This window comes from Lissotriton helveticus, chromosome 4_1 (assembly GCF_964261635.1).
Source record: "Lissotriton helveticus chromosome 4_1, aLisHel1.1, whole genome shotgun sequence".
Classification (NCBI taxonomy): Eukaryota; Metazoa; Chordata; class Amphibia; order Caudata; family Salamandridae; genus Lissotriton; species Lissotriton helveticus.
Genome location: NC_136063.1, coordinates 1851111195 through 1851134686, shown reverse-complemented (window position 1 = coordinate 1851134686; position 23492 = coordinate 1851111195). Strand labels below are relative to the sequence as shown.

The 23492-nt window shown below is 46.3% G+C and overlaps 1 protein-coding gene across 2 annotated transcripts in view; it reads right to left on the bottom strand.

Moving 5' to 3' along the window:
* The window catches only part of BRWD3 (bromodomain and WD repeat domain containing 3), a 1637103-nt gene that overhangs the window by 1193511 nt on the left and 420100 nt on the right, over positions 1-23492 (bottom strand). The gene's annotated exons all lie outside the window — the stretch shown is intronic.

Below are 23492 nucleotides of genomic sequence, written 5' to 3'. Positions count from 1 at the left end.
CTATAAACAGTTAAACAACAAGGCATGTTATGTTAGAATGAAACGATGTTACAGAGCCATTATCATTATAATGAACAACTACACGATTGGTACAGTCAGGGCATGCTTTCACAGGATGAGTTGAAGTTTTTAAAGATCAGTAATCCAGTGACACCTGTTTTTTATCTATTGCCAAAGTTGCATAAGGCCATTGAAAAGCCCCCTGGCCGACCAATTATATCCGCTATAGGGAGCGGGTTAGAGAATACCTCTGAATTCATGGATTCATTTCTGAAGCCATTGGTGAAAGTGCTCCCCTCATTTATACAGGATATGGGACGGGCATTCCTTAAAGTTATTCATGATATACCCTGAGAACAAAATCTATTACTAGTTACTATTGACGTTACCACGTTATACACAAGCATCGAACATGAAGACGGTTTGAATGCCGTTAGATACTTCTTGGGTAGTAGACCAACTAAAATGTGGTCTCATACACAGATGTTACAAGCCATGGTGTCAACTTATTTAAAAAATAACTTTTTTATCCTTTACGACTAATTGTTCCATCAGACCTGTGGTACTGCGATGGGCACCTGTTTCACCCCCAGCTATGCAAATTTGCATATGGGCTGGTGGGAGGAGCAGGTGGTCAGGAAGCAGTACCAAGTGGAATGGGAGAAAAATATCTTACATTGGAGTCAATATATAGACAACTTATTTATTGTATGGAAGGGCTCAATAACATCAGTAAATGAGTTCATTAATAAAATACAGAGGAATAGTTTGAACCTGAAATTTCCCAGCATGGTTAGTGATACCTCAATTGATTTTTTAGATCTAACAATCAATGTAAAGGATTTCAAATTGCAGACCAAGCTTTATAGGAAAGCTACAGCAGGTATTACACTGCTACATGCAGCTAGTTTTCAACCTGGCAATTTAGTGAAGAGCTTCCCGTGTGGGGAGTGCTTGAGGGTTCTACGAAACTGAAGTGAGCCAGAAGTAAAAGACAATGAGCTGTTGAAATTGAAGAAAAGATTTAAAAGAAGATGCTATACTGAGGAGTGCCTACAAGCTTCTATGGAGAAAGTGAAGTATAAAACAAGGGAGGAGGTTTTATTCTAAGTTAAGGAAGATGAGAAAAACACTAATGTATGTAGATTGATTACTACCTATAACACACTACATGGCCCTGTTGAAAATGGTTATGTATATGTACATAAGCGGCGTTCATTTGTGTTCACTGTACCCCTTGTTGTAAGCAGAATGGATATCACTAAACACTGACTGTGTTATCCCGCCAGCATAGACCCATGCACACACGTACACGACAGCCATTTTTAGACACCATGGCCTCTCTGCCCATCTGTTCCCGGCACCCCTCCCCGCGCGCACTGCTCATGCATTGGCCACAAGACCCTCTCCCTCTGCGTGACCCTACTCTAGAAGTAGCACTCCTGCTTGATCCACACCCCCCCCCCATTTCCTCCCAAGAACACCCTTCCCCTCAGCTGACAACCCCCCCCCCCGGCTGCACTTGGCCTCTCGACCCGGTCCCAAGTCCTAAGACCAAGCCTCGTGAATGTACATCCCCCCTTTTCCCTGCCCAGCATAACAAAACTGTGATACACCAACCAACGTGCTCGATCTTATCGCCTGCCCAACCTTTGATCTGATCATCCCCTCCTGCCCTCGTGTCCGGTAGGAATGTCCGGCTGAGAGATCACAATCTCTTGTTACATTCAGGAGGGGAGGATGACATCTGAGCGACTGGTATGGGAATAGGCCTGAAGCTGGGATTCCAAGCATGCTTTCTCCTATTTTCAAAGCGTCTTTATTGCAATAAGGAATGTTTGTGCATCATAAACATGTGTATAAAAGACGAAGCCTCAGAGAAACTTGCCAGAGCACCTCCTGAAGACACTATGCGAGTGTCCGAAATGACAGGCTCTCCTCATGAGAAATAAAACTCTGTTCTTGTTTTCCTGCTTCCAGCGCCCGTCTCTTTATTTGGTAATTGTTCAAGATGGGAACTAAGAGGCGTCCTGCGCCAGCTGCCTGGGCATCAGGTGTGTTATGGGCTGACTTTTCCACAATTGGCGCCCAACGTGGGGCCCATCAGCGACATAAGGTCCGGTAAGAGAGGTCCAGACGATGGGGTGAACATCTAAACGATTGGAGTATACCTGCCTTGAGAGGGCCCTCGTCCGGCTGCCGATTGAATGAACTTCACCGATTCCGAACGGACCTCTCTCAAGTGACCTACTGTCCTGACTGGAATCCCACAGGAATGCTGCGGTAAAAACATGGAGGAAGAGAACGATTGGGCGCTGGAAAAGGGAAGGCGAAGAATTGCCCACACGGTCCGGTCCGGGTAAGGTTAAGTAGGACGTTTTTACGTCCGATTGGTAGGATGGCTTTATCCATCTGATTGATTGATTGATTGTACTTGAAGTATTGGTTCTCTTTGAGACATTTTCTATTTGCAAACAGCGATGAATAGGAACGTTCCTCTCTCTTTGCAAATAGTTAAGGATAGGTAATGCAGACGTTTGTCCCCTATTGTAATCCGTCATGCCTATTTTTCTCCCCACTGATTGTTTGTTATCGATTTTTATCGATTATTGCTCTTTGAGATATTCCCTGTCTACAAACAGGGAAGAATAGAGATATTCTGCCCCCTTTGCAGATAGTGAAGGATAGGTAATGCAGATTTTTGTCCCCATTGTAATCCGTCATGCCTGTTTTTCTCCCCATTGATTGATTGATTGATTGTCTGGACATTTATTGTTCAAGGAATAGTTTTTTTTAAGGTATCCTCTGTTTGCAAATAACGTAGAAAAGAAATATTCTGTCTAATCTTTACAAGTAGTGAAGGGTAGGTAATGCGGACCTTTGTCCCCCGTTGTAATCTCCCGGGCCTATCTACTCCCCACTGATTGGTAAACTAGTTCCACCCGGACCATTTATTAGAGGTAGGTCATCTGGCTCGACCAGAGGGCACCCCTAATAAAAAAGGACATATGCAACAATAACGAAGTAATAACCGTATCCTGTTAACAGAAGCTTTAGCATGAAACACGCTAGGAAAAAAAAGGGAAGAAAGAAATAAGAAAGCAAAATCAGCAGGCCACTGATGAGTTTTTTGATTTCGCTACAAATAAGAAAACGTTAGAAATAGCTCACGACGAAACACATGATTTCGCTAGAAATAAGAAACGTTAAGAAATAAGTCCGTAATAAGAAACGTGAAAATGGTGAGAGAAGCCAAGCTTGACATCACGGCAGCCGCAAGGCAACTAGGCTTCGCCACCCCTCACTGCTCCAAACATGTCTGTCCCACCGCCTGCCACGCCCCAATAACGGTAACATGAGAGATACAAGTCAACAGATACCTACCCCCATTCTGGAAACTCCCGAAGTGCAACAGGTTCGCGGCTACGCCCATCCGGAAGACGAGATCTTCGGCACGTGTAGGGCGGGTCCTGCTGCCAGCCGTCGGCCGGAGGTCGTCGAGTAAGGTGGGCCAAAAGAGGAGCCGAGGCCGACGGGATCCGGGCATCCCCTCTTCTTTCTTCAATAATGGCTGCGACAACACGGGGGGGGATGTCTTGCTCATGCCACCGACCCCCCCCCCCTCGCATCTCCTGGTGCAGCCACGGCTTGGTATGAGCTCCCCGTTTGGCCCTGAAGCGGCGCCCTGCAGGCCACCGGGGGGGGATGTCTTGCCTGTGCCTCCGACCCCCCCCCCCTCTCATCGCCTGGTCCGGCCATCATGAATATTAGCGCCGAGAAAAACGGCGTGGGGTGCGCCGGGAGGGAGAGGCGGCGCGAACGAGCCTCTCCCGCCTCCCCAGGTGGAGGCCCCCAGCGGCACCCCCAACGCTCCACTCACCCGACGAGGGTTCGCCCACTCGTAAAATGGCGGTCGACCCTGCTGGAGCGGGCCCGGCGTGAAGAGATGGCCCGGTTGCTTGTTGATTAAGAAATGAGTCCCACAATCAGAAGTGTTCTCCTCGACTTTGAAGATTCTATAAGAGCCACGGGGGCCCCCGACCCCCCGCAGGCACCCCCGATGGGGAATGACTGCCATGATTGCCCGCGGAACGATGAAAATATAGCCGCGAGACGTCGGCGCTCCCATGCTGGCGCCAGCCTCAGTTTGAATGACTAAAATCCTGCAGACTACAGTTCGGATCAGTTCCGGTGAAAACCCAGTATGACCCGGTAGGAAACAATTGTTGCCTCCCTCCCCCTTTTGACTGATGGTTCATACGGCCGATCCTTTTTGTTGCCCTTTAACGGAACTTTTGGACTGCCGAAAGAGGCTCTGGGCCAACCACGAGTAGGTGGAGATTTTGACTATGCCTGGATCTGCCTGGCTGCTCCCAAAATGGCGCTGGTACAAATGAAACTTTCAACTCCTTGTTGTACCCCGATTGCTCAGCCTTGGTGTCATGAAATATGTATGCAGTTTTTAAACACAATGAATTGATATGGGATGGGTACTGATTATGTGTTCGGACAATGAATTGAAGTGAGATGGGTACTGATTGAACATTCGGACAATGAATTGTTGTTGAGTTGTGGCACACCATGATTATTGAAAGTTCGAATTTCAACACTTATGATACTCGCTCACACTGAAATTCCGATATGATTTTATTGCACTTGTCGCACTTTTTATTATGAAATCAACGACCACCGATTCCATTAGGTTTTCCACTAATAAGTATCCCCACGTGTACAGTTCTGGCCGGCCCACTGGGTTGTAGGCCCGTATTTATGCACTGACATTTTTATTAAAGATTTTTGGAAAAAGCAAACGTAGTTGTCACGCGTAAATTGGTAAGTTTCGAATAAACGACCACTATTTCCGATATAACTAGATTACAGGTGAAATGGCTCAGCTCGACTAGTTAAGGGTTAAAAAGTATAGTACGCAGAAATATTGCAAATATGAATGGTCCAGGTTTTTGTTGTATGTGTTCCCTCATTCTTGTACAAGCCTAAAGCAACTGCTAAAGATCCTGGTATTCAGCCTATACTTTATATGCTACCTGTGTCAGGGAAGTTGTTTTAAAAATGCCCCTAAGTCATCCCGAAGGAGTGCCACCTGACCCCCCCCCTGGTACGAACGACAAACGACCCCGTACCACTGTAGGTTATCACTTTTCCTCAAAGGAGAGCACAAGCTCGCCCCCCCCCCACGTTGCACCGACTGCCCTTTGTTCTGACCCCCCCCCCTGCGCACGATCCGTAATACCACGCTTGGGCGACCTATGCTATCCACAGGCTTCCGATAATCATCTCTCCCACACTAAACGGTCCACCTGGGCTCAAACGCCAAGTTGGCAGGGACCGCGTCCAGTGAAGATAGCCCGAGTATGTAGTAAGTAAAAGCCTTTTCGAGTTTATGCGCGCTGATGTGTTTTTAAAATGCTGCCCCCGCCCCCCTTCTTTTTCCCTCTTTCTGCAGGCCACATCGGAACGTCGACTAAAGTACGAAAAGGAAAATGGTGATCTAGCGGACAAAGATGGGAAAAAGGGGTTCGATTATGGTGCCTACACACGACGAGCAAACGATACTATTTCTCCCCCTGAACTTAGCGCTTGGGAGGACAGCCTGAAGCGGAAACTATAAAATATGACTTCGCTTGGCACCCCGAATAAATACAACCAGGAATGACGTGCACTAATGAATAAATCCCTACGTTTGACTAAATAGGGAAAGTTTAAGGAATATTCCGAGATGAGGTTTACCCAAGTACCCTCCGCTTGGAGGACTAGGAATGTTGCCAGTGTTTAAAATCTACTACCTCCTTTTCGCACCCTCATAGACATGAAACTCAAAGCTGCCCTATTGTCCTCCCAACTGACACCTACTGTTGCCTTAGCCCACCGTGAGCATTAGCCCGACCAGGGTAATTCTTGACCAATTGCCAAAAGCGTAAGTTTGCGCAACAAAAGCCACCGGTGAAGGCAGCAGACGATAAAAGAGAAGAAAAAGGTAAAAAGAGCTTAGGATGCTAAGGATGCGCAGCATACAGGCAGAGATCATTTTGGCCAATAACTGTTCTATGTTTTGTCTTGAATTTTTGTACATAATATATGTACTGTCTCCCCCGCCTGAGTTTGTGTGTACTAATGTCTGGATCTACGTCGTCCCTCTGCCTGTGTTTCCGTATTACTTGACCCCTGCTGTCCTGTGTTGTGTGCGCACTGAATGACCCATTATTCCCTCCTCCCTTGTATGATAACGTTGTGCCCCACCGGCACAAACCTAATTGGGTCTCTTCGAACACAAAGGTGTTCGGCAAAATTGACAGAAACTAAAACGATTGTAACTTGCCATATTACTACCTCTCCTTTCTGCAAAACGATAGAACCCGAGTTGGTAATGAAAGAAAGGACAGGTAAGACTACTGATGTCCCCTAATCTGGCCTTTTTATAGGGGGACTATAACGTCAATGGTCTTCTGTTTTTCAGTTCGTTAGAAATGCAATCCCCAATGCCCAAATTGCCTCACCCCTCTGCACTTAAGTGCGGATGTCCAAAGCATCCTCGCTTCCCTCGATTGACCCCAGCTCCCTGTCCAAAGCGTCCAAAGCGTCCTCGCTTCTCCCGATCGACCCCAGCCCCATATCAGCTATCCCCGAAGCATAATTGATGACCTTGATTAACCATCGCTCCCCAAGAAAGGCATGTTTAACCTCTGCCCCCCCTCTCATGACGATAACCCCCCTGCTTGCAAGAGTTAGCCGACCTCGAAGGGAAATGTAAGATTGTCAGTACTTGGGTTAAAAAGAAAAAGGGCGAGTCTCTACCTAAGGACTCGATTTCGAGTTTGATAGAATACACTGTCAATAGGAGTCCGATTTCTCTCCACGTGCGCCACGAATGAACGCCAAATAGGCTTATGAATACAGTGGAAATGCCCTCCTACATACTCCATAAAAGATGACTTCTGACTGTGACCAATGAACCTATCCCCCACCTACTTAGGATTGGGGACGGAATTGAGATGTATAAATGTCTTCTCCTGCCAGTTTTTCTAAAACTTGTTTTGTACCCATTCAAAGATACAATCACCGGAGGAGAGGAGCTGGATGTGACGCACAGCCTGGCCACAGATCATGAAGCACGTGTGACCGCAACCAAAGGTGGAGTCGCAGAGCAACGAGACGCAGGACGAGGCACCACTCTCAAGCTCGGCAGATGAAGAAATAAAGGGCTGCCTTGAAGCCCTTGATTTGCTGACCCACTCGTGCCTGAAGTCCCCGTCCCTTTTGAGCCCAACTGATGGGCCTGCCTGCTCGTCATCCTTTGCTCCTTTGGTCCTTTGGTCCCTTGGTGTGTTCAAAGATCTGATCCCACTCCACCCTCTCTTCCCTCGATTATTCAACAACATCACCCTTTTCGCATAACTTTTGACTCAGAAAAGAAGAGCAACATTTAGATAGAATAAGGTTTTGCCACGAAAGAAGAAAGACACGCAGGTGCCCAGCATGAGGCACCCCTAAGAAGATCAGTTAGGAAACAGGACTGTGATCTAACAGCAGAGGACTGATCGCACCCTGCAACGCGTAAGGATGAATACGAGCTGGACCTATAGCTCCATCGCCGGTGCTCAACAGCGCCAACGAAAGAAGACGGACTCTGATAAAAAAGACATTGTGACGAAGACCCCCCCCTTCCTGAACTTTCTACTCACCCCCTTGACTAATTGCTTGTATCGAACTGAATTCCTCCCTCAACCATTTTGTATTGTTTTCTAAAATGTTTCATCGGTCACTCATGTATTTAGTTGTCCAAAAGTTTCTTATAGCACTGACAAGACCCGAAGGTATCAGAGCACTTTTTACTGTATGTTGATGTCACCGGAGAGAAAGTCTGAACTTGATTCTATAATGTTTCGGAACATTTTTCTTGATTGACCCCGACTAAGTATTATGCCGATCTCTAGACCTGTATGAATAACCCAACAAATGTAAAATCATATGTACCGCATTCCGCCTATCGTACCGACTGTTTAGAACTGAACTAGCTTATGTAAAAAAAGCGGCGACTGTTGAAAATGGTTATGTATATGTACATAAGCGGCGTTCATTTGTGTTCACTGTACCCCTTGTTGTAAGCAGAATGGATATCACTAAACACTGACTGTGTTATCCCGCCAGCATAGACCCATGCACACACGTACACGACAGCCATTTTTAGACACCATGGCCTCTCTGCCCATCTGTTCCCGGCACCCCTCCCCGCGCGCACTGCTCATGCATCGGCCACAAGACCCTCTCCCTCTGCGTGACCCTACTCTAGAAGTAGCACTCCTGCTTGACCCACACCCCCCCCATTTCCTCCCAAGAACACCCTTCCCCTCAGCTGACAACCCCCCCCCGGCTGCACTTGGCCTCTCGACACGGTCCTAAGTCCTAAGACCAAGCCTCGTGAATGTACACCCCCCCTTTTCCCTGCCCAGCATAACAAAACCGTGATACACCAACCAACGTGCTCAATCTTATCGCCTGCCCAACCTTTGATCTGATCATCCCCTCCTGCCCTCGTGTCCGGTAGGAATGTCCGGCTGAGAGATCACAATCTCTTGTTACATTCAGGAGGGGAGGATGACATCTGAGCGACTGGTATGGGAATAGGCCTGAAGCTGGGATTCCAAGCATGCTTTCTCCTATTTTCAAAGCGTCTTTATTGCAATAAGGAATGTTTGTGCATCATAAACATGTGTATAAAAGACGAAGCCTCAGAGAAACTTGCTAGAGCACCTCCTGAAGACACTATGCGAGTGTCCGAAATGACAGGCTCTCCTCATGAGAAATAAAACTCTGTTCTTGTTTTCCTGCTTCCAGCGCCCGTCTCTTTATTTGGTAATTGTTCAAGATGGGAACTAAGAGGCGTCCTGCGCCAGCTGCCTGGGCATCAGGTGTGTTATGGGCTGACTTTTCCACAATTGGCGCCCAACGTGGGGCCCATCAGCGACATAAGGTCCGGTAAGAGAGGTCCAGACGATGGGGTGAACATCTAAACGATTGGAGTATACCTGCCTTGAGAGGGCCCTCGTCCGGCTGCCGATTGAATGAACTTCACCGATTCCGAACGGACCTCTCTCAAGTGACCTACTGTCCTGACTGGAATCCCACAGGAATGCTGCGGTAAAAACATGGAGGAAGAGAACGATTGGGCGCTGGAAAAGGGAAGGCGAAGAATTGCCCACACGGTCCGGTCCGGGTAAGGTTAAGTAGGACGTCTTTACGTCCGATTGGTAGGATGGCTTTATCCATCTGATTGATTGATTGATTGTACTTGAAGTATTGGTTCTCTTTGAGACATTTTCTATTTGCAAACAGCGATGAATAGGAACGTTCCTCTCTCTTTGCAAATAGTTAAGGATAGGTAATGCAGACGTTTGTCCCCTATTGTAATCCGTCATGCCTATTTTTCTCCCCACTGATTGTTTGTTATCGATTTTTATCGATTATTGCTCTTTGAGATATTCCCTGTCTACAAACAGGGAAGAATAGAGATATTCTGCCCCCTTTGCAGATAGTGAAGGATAGGTAATGCAGATTTTTGTCCCCATTGTAATCCGTCATGCCTGTTTTTCTCCCCATTGATTGATTGATTGATTGTCTGGACATTTATTGTTCAAGGAATAGTTTTTTTTAAGGTATCCTCTGTTTGCAAATAACGTAGAAAAGAAATATTCTGTCTAATCTTTACAAGTAGTGAAGGGTAGGTAATGCGGACCTTTGTCCCCCGTTGTAATCTCCCGGGCCTATCTACTCCCCACTGATTGGTAAACTAGTTCCACCCGGACCATTTATTAGAGGTAGGTCATCTGGCTCGACCAGAGGGCACCCCTAATAAAAAAGGACATATGCAACAATAACGAAGTAATAACCGTATCCTGTTAACAGAAGCTTTAGCATGAAACACGCTAGGAAAAAAAAGGGAAGAAAGAAATAAGAAAGCAAAATCAGCAGGCCACTGATGAGTTTTTTGATTTCGCTACAAATAAGAAAACGTTAGAAATAGCTCACGACGAAACACATGATTTCGCTAGAAATAAGAAACGTTAAGAAATAAGTCCGTAATAAGAAACGTGAAAATGGTGAGAGAAGCCAAGCTTGACATCACGGCAGCCGCAAGGCAACTAGGCTTCGCCACCCCTCACTGCTCCAAACATGTCTGTCCCACCGCCTGCCACGCCCCAATAACGGTAACATGAGAGATACAAGTCAACAGATACCTACCCCCATTCTGGAAACTCCCGAAGTGCAACAGGTTCGCGGCTACGCCCATCCGGAAGACGAGATCTTCGGCACGTGTAGGGCGGGTCCTGCTGCCAGCCGTCGGCCGGAGGTCGTCGAGTAAGGTGGGCCAAAAGAGGAGCCGAGGCCGACGGGATCCGGGCATCCCCTCTTCTTTCTTCAATAATGGCTGCGACAACACGGGGGGGGATGTCTTGCTCATGCCACCGACCCCCCCCCCCTCGCATCTCCTGGTCCAGCCACGGCTTGGTATGAGCTCCCCGTTTGGCCCTGAAGCGGCGCCCTGCAGGCCACCGGGGGGGGATGTCTTGCCTGTGCCTCCGACCCCCCCCCCCCTCTCATCGCCTGGTCCGGCCATCATGAATATTAGCGCCGAGAAAAACGGCGTGGGGTGCGCCGGGAGGGAGAGGCGGCGCGAACGAGCCTCTCCCGCCTCCCCAGGTGGAGGCCCCCAGCGGCACCCCCAACGCTCCACTCACCCAACGAGGGTTCGCCCACTCGTAAAATGGCGGTCGACCCTGCTGGAGCGGGCCCGGCGTGAAGAGATGGCCCGGTTGCTTGTTGATTAAGAAATGAGTCCCACAATCAGAAGTGTTCTCCTCGACTTTGAAGATTCTATAAGAGCCACGGGGGCCCCCGACCCCCCGCAGGCACCCCCGATGGGGAATGACTGCCATGATTGCCCGCGGAACGATGAAAATATAGCCGCAAGACGTCGGCGCTCCCATGCTGGCGCCAGCCTCAGTTTGAATGACTAAAATCCTGCAGACTACAGTTCGGATCAGTTCCGGTGAAAACCCAGTATGACCCGGTAGGAAACAATTGTTGCCTCCCTCCCCCTTTTGACTGATGGTTCATACGGCCGATCCTTTTTGTTGCCCTTTAACGGAACTTTTGGACTGCCGAAAGAGGCTCTGGGCCAACCACGAGTAGGTGGAGATTTTGACTATGCCTGGATCTGCCTGGCTGCTCCCAAAATGGCGCTGGTACAAATGAAACTTTCAACTCCTTGTTGTACCCCGATTGCTCAGCCTTGGTGTCATGAAATATGTATGCAGTTTTTAAACACAATGAATTGATATGGGATGGGTACTGATTATGTGTTCGGACAATGAATTGAAGTGAGATGGGTACTGATTGAACATTCGGACAATGAATTGTTGTTGAGTTGTGGCACACCATGATTATTGAAAGTTCGAATTTCAACACTTATGATACTCGCTCACACTGAAATTCCGATATGATTTTATTGCACTTGTCGCACTTTTTATTATGAAATCAACGACCACCAATTCCATTAGGTTTTCCACTAATAAGTATCCCCACGTGTACAGTTCTGGCCGGCCCACTGGGTTGTAGGCCCGTATTTATGCACTGACATTTTTATTAAAGATTTTTGGAAAAAGCAAACGTAGTTGTCACGCGTAAATTGGTAAGTTTCGAATAAACGACCACTATTTCCGATATAACTAGATTACAGGTGAAATGGCTCAGCTCGACTAGTTAAGGGTTAAAAAGTATAGTACGCAGAAATATTGCAAATATGAATGGTCCAGGTTTTTGTTGTATGTGTTCCCTCATTCTTGTACAAGCCTAAAGCAACTGCTAAAGATCCTGGTATTCAGCCTATACTTTATATGCTACCTGTGTCAGGGAAGTTGTTTTAAAAATGCCCCTAAGTCATCCCGAAGGAGTGCCACCTGACCCCCCCCCTGGTACGAACGACAAACGACCCCGTACCACTGTAGGTTATCACTTTTCCTCAAAGGAGAGCACAAGCTCGCCCCCCCCCCACGTTGCACCGACTGCCCTTTGTTCTGACCCCCCCCCTGCGCACGATCCGTAATACCACGCTTGGGCGACCTATGCTATCCACAGGCTTCCGATAATCATCTCTCCCACACTAAACGGTCCACCTGGGCTCAAACGCCAAGTTGGCAGGGACCGCGTCCAGTGAAGATAGCCCGAGTATGTAGTAAGTAAAAGCCTTTTCGAGTTTATGCGCGCTGATGTGTTTTTAAAATGCTGCCCCCGCCCCCCTTCTTTTTCCCTCTTTCTGCAGGCCACATCGGAACGTCGACTAAAGTACGAAAAGGAAAATGGTGATCTAGCGGACAAAGATGGGAAAAAGGGGTTCGATTATGGTGCCTACACACGACGAGCAAACGATACTATTTCTCCCCCTGAACTTAGCGCTTGGGAGGACAGCCTGAAGCGGAAACTATAAAATATGACTTCGCTTGGCACCCCGAATAAATACAACCAGGAATGACGTGCACTAATGAATAAATCCCTACGTTTGACTAAATAGGGAAAGTTTAAGGAATATTCCGAGATGAGGTTTACCCAAGTACCCTCCGCTTGGAGGACTAGGAATGTTGCCAGTGTTTAAAATCTACTACCTCCTTTTCGCACCCTCATAGACATGAAACTCAAAGCTGCCCTATTGTCCTCCCAACTGACACCTACTGTTGCCTTAGCCCACCGTGAGCATTAGCCCGACCAGGGTAATTCTTGACCAATTGCCAAAAGCGTAAGTTTGCGCAACAAAAGCCACCGGTGAAGGCAGCAGACGATAAAAGAGAAGAAAAAGGTAAAAAGAGCTTAGGATGCTAAGGATGCGCAGCATACAGGCAGAGATCATTTTGGCCAATAACTGTTCTATGTTTTGTCTTGAATTTTTGTACATAATATATGTACTGTCTCCCCCGCCTGAGTTTGTGTGTACTAATGTCTGGATCTACGTCGTCCCTCTGCCTGTGTTTCCGTATTACTTGACCCCTGCTGTCCTGTGTTGTGTGCGCACTGAATGACCCATTATTCCCTCCTCCCTTGTATGATAACGTTGTGCCCCACCGGCACAAACCTAATTGGGTCTCTTCGAACACAAAGGTGTTCGGCAAAATTGACAGAAACTAAAACGATTGTAACTTGCCATATTACTACCTCTCCTTTCTGCAAAACGATAGAACCCGAGTTGGTAATGAAAGAAAGGACAGGTAAGACTACTGATGTCCCCTAATCTGGCCTTTTTATAGGGGGACTATAACGTCAATGGTCTTCTGTTTTTCAGTTCGTTAGAAATGCAATCCCCAATGCCCAAATTGCCTCACCCCTCTGCACTTAAGTGCGGATGTCCAAAGCATCCTCGCTTCCCTCGATTGACCCCAGCTCCCTGTCCAAAGCGTCCAAAGCGTCCTCGCTTCTCCCGATCGACCCCAGCCCCATATCAGCTATCCCCGAAGCATAATTGATGACCTTGATTAACCATCGCTCCCCAAGAAAGGCATGTTTAACCTCTGCCCCCCCTCTCATGATGATAACCCCCCTGCTTGCAAGAGTTAGCCGACCTCGAAGGGAAATGTAAGATTGTCAGTACTTGGGTTAAAAAGAAAAAGGGCGAGTCTCTACCTAAGGACTCGATTTCGAGTTTGATAGAATACACTGTCAATAGGAGTCCGATTTCTCTCCACGTGCGCCACGAATGAACGCCAAATAGGCTTATGAATACAGTGGAAATGCCCTCCTACATACTCCATAAAAGATGACTTCTGACTGTGACCAATGAACCTATCCCCCACCTACTTAGGATTGGGGACGGAATTGAGATGTATAAATGTCTTCTCCTGCCAGTTTTTCTAAAACTTGTTTTGTACCCATTCAAAGATACAATCACCGGAGGAGAGGAGCTGGATGTGACGCACAGCCTGGCCACAGATCATGAAGCACGTGTGACCGCAACCAAAGGTGGAGTCGCAGAGCAACGAGACGCAGGACGAGGCACCACTCTCAAGCTCGGCAGATGAAGAAATAAAGGGCTGCCTTGAAGCCCTTGATTTGCTGACCCACTCGTGCCTGAAGTCCCCGTCCCTTTTGAGCCCAACTGATGGGCCTGCCTGCTCGTCATCCTTTGCTCCTTTGGTCCTTTGGTCCCTTGGTGTGTTCAAAGATCTGATCCCACTCCACCCTCTCTTCCCTCGATTATTCAACAACATCACCCTTTTCGCATAACTTTTGACTCAGAAAAGAAGAGCAACATTTAGATAGAATAAGGTTTTGCCACGAAAGAAGAAAGACACGCAGGTGCCCAGCATGAGGCACCCCTAAGAAGATCAGTTAGGAAACAGGACTGTGATCTAACAGCAGAGGACTGATCGCACCCTGCAACGCGTAAGGATGAATACGAGCTGGACCTATAGCTCCATCGCCGGTGCTCAACAGCGCCAACGAAAGAAGACGGACTCTGATAAAAAAGACATTGTGACGAAGACCCCCCCCTTCCTGAACTTTCTACTCACCCCCTTGACTAATTGCTTGTATCGAACTGAATTCCTCCCTCAACCATTTTGTATTGTTTTCTAAAATGTTTCATCGGTCACTCATGTATTTAGTTGTCCAAAAGTTTCTTATAGCACTGACAAGACCCGAAGGTATCAGAGCACTTTTTACTGTATGTTGATGTCACCGGAGAGAAAGTCTGAACTTGATTCTATAATGTTTCGGAACATTTTTCTTGATTGACCCCGACTAAGTATTATGCCGATCTCTAGACCTGTATGAATAACCCAACAAATGTAAAATCATATGTACCGCATTCCGCCTATCGTACCGACTGTTTAGAACTGAACTAGCTTATGTAAAAAAAGCGGCGACTGTTGAAAATGGTTATGTATATGTACATAAGCGGCGTTCATTTGTGTTCACTGTACCCCTTGTTGTAAGCAGAATGGATATCACTAAACACTGACTGTGTTATCCCGCCAGCATAGACCCATGCACACACGTACACGACAGCCATTTTTAGACACCATGGCCTCTCTGCCCATCTGTTCCCGGCACCCCTCCCCGCGCGCACTGCTCATGCATCGGCCACAAGACCCTCTCCCTCTGCGTGACCCTACTCTAGAAGTAGCACTCCTGCTTGACCCACACCCCCCCCCCCCATTTCCTCCCAAGAACACCCTTCCCCTCAGCTGACAACCCCCCCCCGGCTGCACTTGGCCTCTCGACACGGTCCCAAGTCCTAAGACCAAGCCTCGTGAATGTACACCCCCCCTTTTCCCTGCCCAGCATAACAAAACCGTGATACACCAACCAACGTGCTCAATCTTATCGCCTGCCCAACCTTTGATCTGATCATCCCCTCCTGCCCTCGTGTCCGGTAGGAATGTCCGGCTGAGAGATCACAATCTCTTGTTACATTCAGGAGGGGAGGATGACATCTGAGCGACTGGTATGGGAATAGGCCTGAAGCTGGGATTCCAAGCATGCTTTCTCCTATTTTCAAAGCGTCTTTATTGCAATAAGGAATGTTTGTGCATCATAAACATGTGTATAAAAGACGAAGCCTCAGAGAAACTTGCCAGAGCACCTCCTGAAGACACTATGCGAGTGTCCGAAATGACAGGCTCTCCTCATGAGAAATAAAACTCTGTTCTTGTTTTCCTGCTTCCAGCGCCCGTCTCTTTATTTGGTAATTGTTCAAGATGGGAACTAAGAGGCGTCCTGCGCCAGCTGCCTGGGCATCAGGTGTGTTATGGGCTGACTTTTCCACAGCCCGGTCAGGAATATTTTGTCGAAACATTGGAATGTAATTAAGAATGATCCAGTGCATGGGAAATTAAAGCCTAGGAGACCATTAATAACTTTTCACAGGGTGAGATCTTTTAAACAAATGCTAGTTAGCAATATGAACTCTAAAAAGGATGGACATGTCACTAGCTCAACTTAGTTGCAACGTAAAGATGGCTTTATAAAATGTACGAAATGTAAGGCATGCATGCATGGGAAGAATATGACGACCTATAAACCAGGACTAGCAAAAAGAGTGAAAAAGATCAAAGGGCAGTATAACTGCAAAACTGAATATGCTGCATATGTTTTAAGATGTGCATGTAATTTACAGTATGTTGGAAGCACGATTCTACCAGTGCATACGTGCATTTTGCAGCATTTAAGAGCGATCAAAATGGTGATAGGTCGTACCCAGAGGCACGCCATTTTCAACGATTTCATAACAAAGATGTTCAAAGTTTGGTTTATTTTGTCAGAGATGCAATTCCACCATGTAGCAGAGGAGGGGGGATAGAGAGGAAAAATTACGAAGATTGGAATCCTGCTACATAGTTGAGCTAGACACAAGAAACCCTGCTGGTCTTAATATGGAAGAAGACTTATACACGCACTTATGAATTTAAGGTATACTGCGAGAAAATGCTGTGATCAAATAATTCTGAATCTGTAAATAAGTTCCTTTTCCTAAATTTTGAGTTTTTTTAGAGCAATATTTATGAGCACTTTTTAGTTTATATACTACACTAAGTATGAGTTGGTTTGGTATTGCCCACTTGGGCAGAAAACCAGGCATAGCAATGTTGTAGTAAATGAAGTGATTTATATTGCTAGCCCACTTGGGCATGATCGCTTATGAAATTTGTGTTCATTAGTGGGGCGTCTCTATAGAAAGAGCAATAATGCTTGAATTGAAAATAGAGATACATTTCACGATGAAATTATGAGTTTCTGACTGGGTGCTCTTGAAGATGTGTCTTTCTAAAAAATAATGCATCAATGTGATAATACTAAAATCTATCGCAATTACAATACCACGTGCAAATGCCAAGACAGTCCGAGAACTACGAGTCTGTCTTTCATTGTATTTACTGTGTCGTTTTTCACGTGATTAACGTCACATGCGCAAGAGCTAAAATGGTGAAAATAATGTTGAAAACTTTATTCGTGAGCAAGCCTGCTGGTTCAGGTGAAACGCGTTGAGCAACCGACAAATAAAGCAAATTGAGTCACTACATGGCGTCGTCCTTCCTTGGTGAAACCGAGGTTTTAGTGCAATAAATCACCGGAACGTGCTTGGGTGTTCCGGAGACGACGACGCACCCTCTGGTTTGGCGTGCGGTAGCTGTAACACAAGCAAATGAGGAACAGTATATCCTGCTGCGTGCATCTTCTCGCCTCAGGGCAAAGTTTGTTGGAGATATATATATATATATCTCCAACAAACTTTGCCCTGAGGCGAGAAGATGCATGCAGCAGGATGGTGTCAAAACCATTATTTATTGGAAACCAGCAATTTTAAGGTCCGAAGTTCAAAGTCCATTCCTAACGAGTTTCAAAACATTGCGGTTTATTCATCAGAGGAAGATTGCTGAAGACAGCAGCCTTTGCTCACAGGTACTTATTAACGCATGCGTAGAGTCAATTATCCACACCTGGACTTAGTGAAGGCATGCTGGTACCTGTAGTCGTCATCTCAGAGCACAATGTTACCCCAGTGGGTTCTGTCATACAGCAACCAATTTGAAAAACAAATGGTTCCCAAGTGGGCCTCCGGGCCTTGAAAGCATGGAAAAATAAGCTCCTGCCCTACTGCGCCCTCCATTGAACACAAAGACTTTTCTTGTCAAGGGCCCCACAATAAAAATACTGTGGTGTCATCAATTCTCTGCTGCCGGGCTGCCGCAAACAAATCCAACAAACGTTGCCATATATATATATATATATATATATATATATATATATATACACACACACACACACACACATAGGTCAGTGCTTGACTCCCGTATTGTGTACTGCACAATAGTCTCAATGGGACATAGCTGGGATTGTTTTTTTCAAACATGAAGTGTCTCCAATCTTCTAGAGACCTAATGGTAAACATTTACTTCCACAAACTAAATAAGCCTGTGGGAGTATGGGAAGGTAGTCAGCCTATGGTTTTAGAAGTAGTAGAAAGAGCCTTGCCAGAACAGACTCCAGACCTTCCCATGTCCCTAGCAAAGGCTCTCCAAACAAAGGCCACTAAAGATCACATATGACGAAACTCAAATTTGTCTCATTGTGAATACTGGAACAGGAATCCAATGTTATTTGGCCACCAACAGCTGATCCATTACTTTTCTGATCAAGAAGGGTAAGCCTGCATTGTCCTTGAATAACCAATAGCTTGCCTGTACATACCACCTCTGACATCTTCCTGATGTTCTAGGAAATATGAACTTCAACCATAGCCTTGTGTTACATCTTCTTGACTGGAGGAAATTGTCCAGATTCAATAACTACTAGAGTTAACGGTCTGCTGTTGTTCACAAGATATCATTGGTTGAAGTGTGCCTAATTATTTCCATGTTCTAACCAGTAGCAAGTGGGTTGCTCCTCCAGTGTCCGTTGTGGGAGTCCCTGACCCATGGATGCCAGATAACAAGAAATCTTGACCATGACTGGCGGTTCCTGAAATTCACGTCCCTGTCCATAAAGGCACCATCTAGGGATGCTAGCTAACTTGCCTGCCACAGCCTCCCCCTTTCAGCATAGTGACAACTTGACTATGGAACCCGGTAACTGAAATGAAGCCCTCTCTATCAGACACCACTGACTATATGCTGGAAGATTGCATTTCTCACATTCCGGTGAGAAATCGTTTTTTACAGTATTTACTTTGCATTCCATTACATCTGGAGTCATTACCTCAAGGTCAGTACATTTAACAACAGGATTGCTTTTTTTTTTTCCTTTCAATAGACCGTCACTACATGAGCAATACCTTTACTTCACATCTTTGCAGGCAAAGAAAAAGTTACTTACCTTTGGTAATACTCTTTCTGACTGATATTCTGCCTATCAGGAGATTTCTCACTTTTCGAATACTTCCATGTCACAGACTTTATCCAGAACCCTTTTAAGCAATACCCCTGCGCACCGGTAGGTGGTGTTGTGCTCCGTACTGGCGTCATTTCGCATGGGAAGTGATGCACAGAACTGATTATAAACACCACTCGAGCACGCTGGTGTCAGTTACTTCCTATATGTAAAAATAAAGAGTGGTATTTAATGTGGCTCAATTGTGTTTAATCTTTCATACTAAAGTATACCCATCGTTATAAGCAAAAACAATATTACAATAAGTTTAAAATATTGTTCATGGCAACCAATAATTACATTTAGAGTACCCCGCAGTCCCAAAATACACGTCTGTCTAATTTTACATGATGGCAGAAATACTGCTGAGTCAGTGTAAAATGCCCCTGCCAGAGCTACGGAAGGCTTGTAAAGTATGGTGTGGCAGGCAGAGTCGAGCAGACAAGCCCAGAGAGCATGCTGTGGCCCTTTTTATTTTTTTTAAATGCTCCAGGGCAGAGTCTGCTTTGTCCCCAAAAAGTTGAGCCCTGTCAAAGGGAATGTCCATAACGGATGACTGTACATCTCTGGAGAAGCCCGTAGATTTCAACAAGGCGTAGTGACGGATAGCGATGCTAGTGTCAATGGCTTCGCCAATGGAATCCATGGTATGCAGACCACAACGGATCGTAAACATTGCAGCATCACAGTCATCTTGAATGACTGAGGTCAATATCGTAAAAAGGTATTTCTCTGACCCCTGGGAGAACAGGAGCTGCAGAATCCCATACACCATGGGAATAGTGGCCTAAAAAGCAGCTGGAAATGACTAACCAGAGAGCCAAACTCATAAAAAAGATACTCTCTTCCCAAATGCCTCTATCCTCTTAAGACTACTGATCCAGAGGAGCAGTGGGGAAGGTATTCAGGTTTGTACTGCTGGAGAAAGTTTGCACCATCAGGCTATCAGAAGAAGGGTACAGAGTCACAAAAAATGGAGCTGCAGGGGGCAGGGCAATGGCACAGCCAAATATGGTGATAACTGGTGGATCACACCAAAGCTGGACCCTTGCCCCAAAAAAGTGTTAGTAATGGCCTCAATAAAGGTGTAAAGGGCTCTGTATTGTCTACCCTGGCTGGAGACTCTATGTGAGCACGTTAGTTTTGACCTCCAAGGTGGGGAGCTGGAGATTGAGAGCTTCTGCCACCCTCACCATGACCACTGCGAAGGAGATACTTTCCTCAGTGTCAGGATCAGGAGGGGAGACTAGGCCAGTATAAGGAGAGGTGTTGAGGCCACTAGAATTCGGAATGTCCTCATACTAGTGGTCATCATGTTAGGGTTTTCCAAACTTATCTCCCACATCATTGCCAGCCTTTCCTGGAGAAGGAATGCAGTGTATGAGGTCAATCCCATGGAACCAGGACCCTGGGAGGCTCTGGTGAAGCAGGCAAGGGCTGCAGCTCAATGGACACAGTGTGGCCTCGAATGAGATTGGGACAGCACCAACGCAGAGTTGAAGAGCACAATCAGGAGTTGGCATCGATGTCAGTGTTCATGGGAAATGGCATGGATCGTGTGGTTGGAGGTGGAGTCAGCAAAGGAGCTGGAGGGGGTGCAGTGGTGGGCTCAGAGGGCCCAACTGGCACCAATGGTGAGCCCACTGGCATTGTCCCAGATGAAGGGCTTATCAGCTCCAAGGGGCCTGCAGGTACACCAGAGGAAGTCAGAAGGGATCTGGAATCAGAACACTGCTTTGCATAACTCTTCCATCTACCTCAATGTTGCAAACGGCTGCGGAAAAACGGATTGTGCCGGCATAAGTTGCAGGATTTGTTTTAACAATGATGGACTTTAAGTGTGAGATAAAGAAGCATGACAACACGCCTGGCATATTCTCAGGAGTACAAGATTAGAGGGAAAGAACAGAGTTTTGGGGAAGCTTTTGATTTATTATGCTTTTTCTTTGACTTATCCGAAGATTTACAACAACGCTCAACCTTGGGACCAACTTCTTGACCAGGAACAGGATTAAGACCAATGTTTGGACTTGGGCCGGTCCCGATGACGAGTCTTCCGTTGCTTAGACAGAGGCCACTCTGCCGAGGACCTCGTGGTAGGAGGTTGTGCTATCTGGCGGGTACCTGGAAGGATCTAAATCATAATCACCACAGGGATGCAAGTCATAGGGGTGCCCTGAGTACCCTCCATAGGGGAGCCCTGAGTACCCTCGATTATAGTCCCAAACCGCGAGTGTGGTGAGCGCTAGATTGGGAGGGGTTAGTAGGTAGAGGGGGAAAGGTGAGGGAGGAGGTGGATGAGGCAATGGTGGAGGGGTGGTTGCCTTGAGTCTCCTCTTGCTCTTTGGCTGTGGAATGAGGTGAAGGGTTTTCTCCATGCAAAGTTTACCTTTGGACCCATCCTTGGTAGGTTCTAGTGCTTGGGCAAGGAGGCGCCCAGTGTGTGGGTTAATCAGGATGTGACGCTGATGGACAGAGTTCTTCCTGCAGCTGCTGGAGAACGGGTTTGACAGAGCCAGTGGAGGAGGTGGGTCTTGATGTAGAGTCTTTGATGCCAGCTAGGCATCAATGCCCAAGGTCTCAGCACTAAAGGGTGCTTCAAAGAAGCTGTCGGCTCCAAGGGAGTGGTCAGATTCAGGATCTTGTTCAGCGCAGGGACTGGCACATAGTGTCCAAAATATGCACATTGTGCCGACCATGGCCAAAAGGCGGCGCTAGACCGGAAACCAGTAGGTGGGCTTCGAGGCTGGACGGGTGACCCCTTTTTAAGAGGCGCTCAGTGTGATCAGTGCTGGGGAGGTGGGCTAGTGCTCGCGGCCTGAAGGGCAGGATTCAAGTCCTCTATTTACAAGTCAGACCCGAGATGGGTTATAGAGAGAAGGCTTCATCTTCGTTGGCCAATGGCTCCAGCTGGGGCTCACCCTCGAGGTCCTAGACGCAGAAGATGTCCAATCCATCTTCACCACTCCTCCGCAACATTCTGTGACGTCTAGCCAGATGGTAACAAAAGGTTTTTATGAGAACAGAAGGAGCAAAAGGCATCGCAGGAGGCCTTGGTGTTCTCCAGGGAGAGAGAGGTTGCAGACCTGGTGTGGATCGCTCCAAGGGTATTTGGAATGATACAGAGGAAAGAAGCAGATAGGGATTAATTCCATCACAGGCAAGACATGTTTGACATGGACAAAACATGGAGGAGGCCCGGAAGAGCAAGGCCTCTACCAGGTCATAGAAGCTTTCAAAATCCCTGACCCAAATGAGTAGATGCCCCAAGTTGATGCAGATAGGGTATTGTGCCAAACAACAGCACCGACTGACTTGAGAGGAACCAAGAAGGCCAGAAGAGATCACCGCAACAGTGTTGATCCAGAGCTCATTAACTCTCACCCAATGGATGGTGGAAAGAAAACAATCAAACAGCAGAGCCAACCCTCCATGCTCATTACCAGTAATAGGTGGAGTCACTGAACCACGTGACACAAGAAGACTTCTTGGAAGAAAAACAACTTGCACACATACAGGCCCAACACTAGATGGCAGGAGTATGCACAGCATGTATATCCAAAGACACAGTGATGGAACTAATGTCTGCGTGCATGAGTGGTACCTATTATGGCTCAAATTTAATACAGTTGAACCACGATAGGGGTTAGGCCCAATCGACAGAAACCAGGTAGGGCCTATATAACAGTGTAAACATCAAATAACCTGGTATCTGGCTTAATTCAAAATATCAACCACACTATATGCCTTTGGTGGTGGGGTTATTTATTTACCCTATATTTTATATACTAGAGTTTTTTTCTTTTTTTCACAGGAAACTCATATCCTTTTAAGAAAAACATTTATATAAAAAACATACACAATTTATACAACATGTATCACAAAAACTCTTGACATTATCCAACACATGTAACAATTACCATCATCAATGTGAATCAATACATCCTACAACTTATTGCACCAAATTTATATAACATCACAAAATTTGATCAAGAAAGATACGTGAGGGCAAAATAAGAATGAATGAAGACATACAACAGATATGTCCAATGAATTGTCATTAAGGAGCCCTGATGAAAGCCCGTAGAGAAAACCGCGAGGCTAGAAACGCGTCGGCAATGTCATGCTATGACTCTATAATAGTTTGTCTTGCACAAAATAAGCAATGAGTATTGACTAATGCATATCAAATTTTGTGATGTTATATAAATTTGGTGCAATAAGTTGTAGGACATATTGATTCACACTGATGATGGTAAATGTTACATGTGTTGGATAATGTCAAAAGTTTTTGTGATACATGTTGTATAAATCGTGTATGTTTTTTATATATTTTTTTCTAAAAAGGATATGAGTTTCCTGTGAAAAAAAGAAAAAACTCTAGCATATAAAAAATAGGGTAAATAAATAACCCCACCACCAAAGGCATATAGTGTGGTTGATATTTTGAATTAAGCCAGATACCAGGTTATTTGATGTTTACACCACTCAGCTTTAATACAGAGCAGCACGGCACCACCTACAGGTGTGCAAATATACTTCTCAACAGTTTCCGGATCCAG